We start from the raw sequence: 7,932 nt of genomic DNA on the forward strand, positions 1-7,932 counted from the left end.
AGATATATTTCTCTGGTGACAAATTTGTTATTTACAAGAAATATACACTTGAGAAATTACTTCTTCATTCAGATTTTTTTGTTAATAAAATTTCAACAATTCATTTATTAGTATCCAACTTTACCAAAAGGATTCCCGTGTAATCAATTAATATGTAATTTGACACGTGTCAAACGGTTCATGGATTTTCGGCATATCAAAGAAAAACAGGCACGTGTCTAAATAATGTTGAATATCTCCTTAATTTATTATTATTTTTATATAAAATTTTAAATTTATGCATTAAATTTCAATTTCTACCGTAATATGAAAAGAAATTGCATGTAACAGCTCTCCATCTAGTTCTTGGTGGCATGTTATCAGTCCTTAGTGCACTAAGGACTCCTTAGCAGTGTTTAGACACACCCATATCTTCTAAGTTATAAAAAAAAAAGAAATAGTTTAATTTGTTGCTGAATAAATTTACAAAAAGAAAGTTTTGGAAAAAACGTACATTAACAGGAAATGTTAAAGTTTGTACCTATTCTTCAAATACACAGATCAGAAGTTTCACCTGGTTATCGATCTTAATCGGTATTGTATTATTATACACCAATACAAATTTGTACTATTCCAATCATAATGTAAATGTATTTTACATAAAAGCTTTTGCATAGGGACATTACACACTGGTGTCAATATTTACACATCCACCGATAAGTTGTCATAAATCACGCATGGGGACGCTGGTATTAATTAACGGCCAGTTTAAAAAGTCTAATCAAGCTGTGACCATTTCCGCACTAGATAAATGCTAGATTAGACAAGTTTCAGTAGCGATAAAATTATGTTAGAAAAAAAATTTTGACGACCTGAACTGGGGGGGCACGTGCCCCCTGTGCCCCCCCGGTAAATCCGCCACTGTCATTAAACATACTATTAAATGATAACTTACTATATTAGGTACAATTATAACATGCATGTATGAAATAAACTTGGGACTGACTTTTCACATAATTAATAACTTATATAAGAGAGCAATAATTTCGCTTTAAAAAAAGGGGGGGTATTGTTTTTGTCTAAGTCAGATTTTTTTCGCGAGAAATTTGTTAATTAGTTTTTCGGCTATCTATCAAATATGTTTTTTTTTTAATTTATCACTTTCACTAATCAGTTACGGGAGAAATCTGGATTCAAAATTTAAAAAAAAAATCATCTTTAATTGTCATCTGCTTGACCACAATATTTTTTTTTTCATCAATTGAAATTAGGGATCAGAATCACTTTTTTTTTAGACAAACACACCCCACCCCGCCCCGTCACCCCCTTTTGCAGTTCCCTGTTTTCTTTCTTGCTAATATCACAATATTCGATAAGTTAACTTGAACTTTTAACAGTTGATCAAATTATAAATATAAGGGTTGGACCAAGGATTTGTATTGTATTGTACAAATCCTTGGTTTGGCAAACAGTTGTTCCGTAAAAATTGTGTTTGCTTTCCAACTCAAATGTTACATAATTCATAATGTCATGCATGGTACTCGTGACCAAAGTCGTTTGAGTCACACATATTCTGCCACCTTCCAGAACAACTTGTCAAGTGGTGGCCACCACATCTATATTTGCATATGATAATGTATATGAAATTGTATTCAGATAGACATTTCAATCAAATTGTAGTCCCAATTAAAGATCATTAAATGTTAGAAGCTGAGAAGAATAAGAATGCGCCGACCAGTTTGTTTTCGAAAAAAGGGAAAGGGGCACAGAAGGACTTTCTTTTTACTAGAGGCTCTCAAGAGCCTGTGTGGCTCATCCGATTATACTTTGGTTTTGGAAATCATGTAAAAACAGTAAAATCATCGAAGATACCCTAATTTTAATTGAGGCCAAATTTGGTTTAAATCGGGACCGTAATTTAATCAAAAGCAGAAGACTTTTGTAAAGTTAACAAAAATTACCAATAAATTCATTGAAATTGCAGAAAATGACTTTATAAGCACAAGAACTCCAACAAGATGTCAATTCCATTCAGTGTTTCTCTAAAAAAAAATGTAAATATTTACTGTAGGGACTTTGTTAAACTAAGTCCTCGCTGGTGGGTGGCCATCTTGGATGATTGATCGCCAACAAAGTTAGAACACTCAGTCGGCAGTTCATAAGGAACATTCATGCCATGTTTTGTCCGTTCTAATAAGTGGTTCTCTAAATAAATACATTTGTATATATTTCCCCTACGGTGTCCTAGTATGTTAAACTAAGTTCATCTCCGGCTTCAAAGTAAACACACTTGGCCAGCACCTCATAAGGAACATTCATACCGGGTTAGGTTTCATTCCCATTCGGCGGTTCTCAAAAAGAAGACTTTTGTTTGTATTATCCATAGGGTCCTATGTTAAACGAATTCCCCCGCTGGTGGCCATCTTGGATGATGGATCAGCTACAAAGTAGCAACACTTTGTCAGCACCTCATCGGAAATATTTATACAATATCAGGATTCTTTCCGTTCAATTTTACTCCAGAAGAAGTTCAAAATATAAAAAGTGAACGATAACGACAGCCTGGGACGGTCGACGACGACAGACGATTACGGACGACGGGCGCAAAGTGACGAGAAAAGCTAAAAATTAATAACTTGGCATTGTATGAACAGAATAAAAATAACTTTGCACATTACAGTACGAACATGAGTATCCTGCAAAAACGGAATGCTGGAAAAAAATATATACAAAAGTGAACTGACTATTTTCTTTTTTTTTGCGCGGAAAAAAATACCACAAACGTACATTTCCCTTTCGGTTTGTTTTTTATCCAGTCTTTATTGTTTTGATACCGTGAAGGACACAATTTAAGATATAGACACACAACTTTAGCCTAAATGTACATGTATCTATTGCCACTGCTCGTTAGGCAAATATTAATCAACCAACCGAGAAATACCAAATAACATAGAATAAATCATTATAAGGGAGCTACCATTTGATTTTTATGGGGGGAAGGGGGGGGGGGGGGGGGGGGGGGGGGGGGCTAGGATGAAAAATTTTGTCCTGCATTTTTTTTTAGTTGTAATCTCTGCCCTGCCTTTTTATTTTTCACTCTATTCGGTCCTGCCTTTTTTTTTTTAGTTTATCCTGACTTTTTTTATCTAAATTGTCATCCTGACTTTTTTTTTGCAAGTGTCTCATCCTGCCTTTTTTTTTACCCAAAATTCCTGTCCTGCCTATTTTTTTCAAATTTCATCCTAGCCCCCCCCCCCCCCCCCCCCCCCCCCCCCCCCAACCCCATAAAAATCAAATTGTAGCTCCCTAATATATGTACACAATAATTTGCGTATGTTTGGATTGATTGATTTGCTGTTGTTTGGCTAACGTTCAGTTGCAAACAATTCAGGACAAGACAAAAAAATAAACTTAAGTAAGACATATCCCATACGGGATATATATCATTGAAATTTCTCAGACGAATATATAATTCATGTATAACCATTTTATATGAATTGTATAAACATAAGGGACGACATCAAAAGTTCAACGTAGGATTAAAAAAAAAAAATCACATATTTGTTTTTCACTGACCCCTTCTACTTAACGGCTTAATTTGGGAAAAAATTATTGACCAATAGGAATATATGTAAAATCGATGTAAAAAAAACAACACTTGCAGAAAGTTTTACCCCCCTTCCCAACATCTCCCAAACTATTTGAATTAAGTTTTTTTTTTTATCCTATATTGATCTTTTGATGTCGTCTCTAAACAAAATGTAAAAATAAGATACAATATGATTAAAACCAGATCCTTCATTCTGCTCTATTAGATATGTTTGTCTCGTGTTTGTCGTTTTACACACCGTGACAAGCATATCTAGTCAAGCAGAATGAAAGATCTGATTTTAATCAGACAGTTTGAATAAGATCTATACAATGCTATTAAAATTCGTTCGTTTTCGACCGTCAATCATATACATTTACAAATGGTGGTTAAAGGTATTAACTGACTCAAAAGAATAAAGAGTGACAAACAAAACAAAAAGACAAATACTATAATCTACATTTATGCAGTTAAAGTACACAAAAAAAAAGAGTATAAAACAAATTAATTGATATAAAAAAATGAACTCCTACCCGAAATCAAAATTTCAAAGACATTGTAAATGTGTTTGTAGAGAATCTGCATTTTGTGTACAATGATCTTCATAAAAAAAAAGTCAGAAAGATTATTAACAGAACCCTAATTTGTATCTTACCTGACGCTTTATGCAAGGGCAGATCCAGACATTTTCAAAAGGGGGTTCCCAACCCAGACGATAAAGGGAGGTTTCCAACCATAAGTTACCATTCAAATGCATTGATCGTCCGGAAAAGGGGGAGGGGGTTCCAACCCCCGGAATCCTTCCCTGGATATGTCACAGTTCAAGTATTGTCCTCACTTGCTCATAATTGGCATCCGTCGTCGCAATTTTTTTGTAAAATCTGCAAAACCATTTTTAACTACAATAGGTATGGTAGAACTGTTAACAGTAAAAATGGCCATCAAAAAGAAATCATTTGACTTCTTTTGTGATTTATTGCCCTTAAATGAAGATATTTTACTATTCCAAGTAAGTGAGCCAATTATTCCGAAATATTAAATACTAGGTAAAAATTGGAGATTAAATATTTGAGATTAACAGCTTTACTAACCTTAAAGCGAAAGCATTGCTTGAAATTTACAAATTTCTTTTCAGCGTAGTAAAAGGGGTAACTGAAATGGGGGAGGGTACTCTCGCTGGTCAAACTAAACCTTGATAATTGGTGTTTACCTGCTTTTCTTTTGAATGAGCGGTATTCAGAAATAAGAGCAAAGCTGAACTGGTTGACCAAGATTAAGACATGTCTTCAGGTAGGTTGACACGGGTTCATGCTGACGTTAACCTGTGAACAAGCACATTAAAAATCATGGATCAGCCTGTTCGTTTCGTACAAAACAAGGTTCATATCAACATAAGATTAAAATGCTCCTGTTCTGATTATTCGAAAGACAGACAAATAACGATTGGAAGAAAAAAGTGAAAGTCCATAAAACATTACACAATGAAAGTGTTATTTATCAGTGGGAAGTAAAATCAAACATTGCATGGATGTAATATTGAATTAAATATAATATGGACAAAGGAAGATAACTTCAATTCTAAAGATTACTTTAACAATGATATATCTTTCATATTTTAGATTCCTGCACCTTCACGAGTTAAACTTTTGTAATTTCCTTGACAAGTAAATTGAATATAATTTTTGTAACTTGAATATTTGAGTATATATTTCACTGAAAAATCCCTGGAATTGTTCCTGGATAGGATGCTTAGAATGTTATTTTCAATGCATTATCATGGTTTTGTGTATCTATAAAGTGTCGTATAGTAGTGATAAACCTGTATATGGGGATAACCCTCAGTTGGAAGATTTAGATATCAAATCAGTATCAATGGGTTTTAATTGCATTTTATGCAAAATTTCCTGAAAAACATAAAGGCAGAAAAGAACAGGTTTCAGCATGAGTCCATGCACTCTCAAGTTATTGATCAAGACTCCTACCAGACAGACAAGTTCACATAATAAATTACATTTCATAAACCAAAAACAGTCAGCCTGTTGCTATAGCATCTAAGGAACAGACCTAATCACGAAAACCGAAAACAGACCAAAAGACCATAAAAATGAGATCAATGTCGAACTCTACCAGACAACATGTTTTCCATCTAATCATTCCACACACTAATTAAAGTTATTCTTTATCCAGGATTTTGGAAGGGGGGGGGCGAAGTTATTAAAAATTTTGGGACCTTTTTTGGGCTAAAAAAAACCATGAAATAAGTGTAATATGCACTTTTAAAACGATTCCTGACGTGGTGCATGTATATTTTGTAGTTCCTGAAAAGTGTAAGGGTTGGACATTTTCGATGCTGTATATTCTCCCTATTAATTGTCTATCATAAAATGATATTACGGATTTCAAGCCATTTACTGATAAATTTGATGTGGGACTTTTCAGTGAAAAAGACATGAAAAATTCTCGCTGTTTTGTTGTAAGTTAAGTTATCATAACCTCACAGATTTCTTGTTGTAAACAAGATATAAGTCGGGCTATTCGATAAAATTTACAATATGACGGACACGATCTAAAAAAGACAAACAAACAATATTTATCCAAATGTTTGGTTGATATGTTTCACTTAACAAAATTAAGGGATGTGAGGGATTCCAAATCAACCAAAAGCTACGAATGAGTCTGAAGTCATCGGACAACGAATATATGAATGACGGTCGAAAAATGTAGACCTAAAGACTACTTCCAGCAGCAGGTTGCAGTCTGGTCTTGAAAAAAGTATTCAATATATCAGTTCGGCGAAACAGACATTCCGGTCAGACATGCAAACCCCGGCCAAAAAAAATACGCCTGTATTCATCATGTTCATTTAATGCTTAATAATTCTGTTGGATATTCGTTTCTAATAGCAAAAAAATGGACAAGATTATTGTTTTCAATCCAGATACGGCCAGAATTTTTGTTTAATGCAAAAATCAGAGTCAAGTTTTTATCTCTCAAATATCTCAGACTGCCTCCGATCCTCAAACCAAATGGTTCGTACCTTAGAGTTTAAATCTATCTAGAGATTATACTGACTGGGGATCATTATTGACCCATTATTCAGCTGTTATTTTAAAATAGGATGCCGATCATAGGGCGTTACGAGTTAAACATGTTTTGAACTTTTCGTAGGTAAATAATATTGCTGAGGAACTTTTTTTTTCATGAAAGTGTACTAATATAGGGTATTACTGTTTTGTGGACTAATGAAATAGAAGTCAATACGTTCTTGTTCAATCATGTGTCGCCTTGAAGGTGTTAAGATTGTCATGCTCAGCCTAAGCAATTTGTGACAGTAATTTAAATTTCAAAATGACTGAGTGACGTTTTTTCGACGCACTGGTCAACTCCACCACAGTGAATCACATGACTTTCAGTTAGTATATACCAGCGAAAAATGTCTTTATAAGTAAAGAATTGTCACATAAAATAAATACACGGGAAAGGCAAAGTTCACGTCGTCTAGTCTGATTAATCATTAAACTTTTACAAAGTCCAAGCAAAGGAGGGCGTACGTACGCCCCCTCTAGATCCGCCACTGACTTATAGATCCTTACAGTATATGATTGTGTTTATTGTCTCTTTGACACATTCCCGGTGTCCGCTCTGTATTATAAGACCATTAAAAGAGGGGTCTTAAAACTATACACCAATGAGCTATGAAAATATGGTCAATGTTAGATGAACACTGCCAGACAGACATGTGCTCTTTCTATCATGTCAAACACACAATATAGCTGACCAATTGCTTACAGTATCTGAGAAACCTATGCACGTAACCATGAACACTTACAGCCGATTTCATTGAGTGTGTAGCCAAAGGTAATATCTTTGGTTAGCTTGCTTGTTAGCTGAACCGTTAAGTCATTATTAGATTAGGTATACTACCCTCTTTTCGAAGTAGCATATTCCAACAGACATATAGATCGGATATATGCGTGTCGTACTAGTCTACTCTTGAAAAAGGGATAGTTTACATAACCTAACAATGACTTCCCGGTTCAGCCAACAAGCAAGCTAATCAAATATATTACCTTTAGCTACACAATCAATGAAATCGGCTGTAATGTGTACCACTGATCTCTGATATATGAGATCACTGTCAAGTTAAACCTTCTGAAGGAAATGCAGTCCTTGCAATGACTATAGAAATAGGCATCTGTATATAATATATTTAAGTAAACATGTCTTCCTTTTTAAATATATTTTAGCTTTCACCTTCATTGCCAACTCGTCATGCTTACACACTAAAATGTATCCCTGCTTCACTGACTATTGATTTTATGCTGATAGTCCTAAATGTAAAGCTTTACTTCAAGTATCACATA

This window comes from Mytilus edulis, chromosome 3, assembly GCF_963676685.1.
Source record: "Mytilus edulis chromosome 3, xbMytEdul2.2, whole genome shotgun sequence".
Classification (NCBI taxonomy): Eukaryota; Metazoa; Mollusca; class Bivalvia; order Mytilida; family Mytilidae; genus Mytilus; species Mytilus edulis.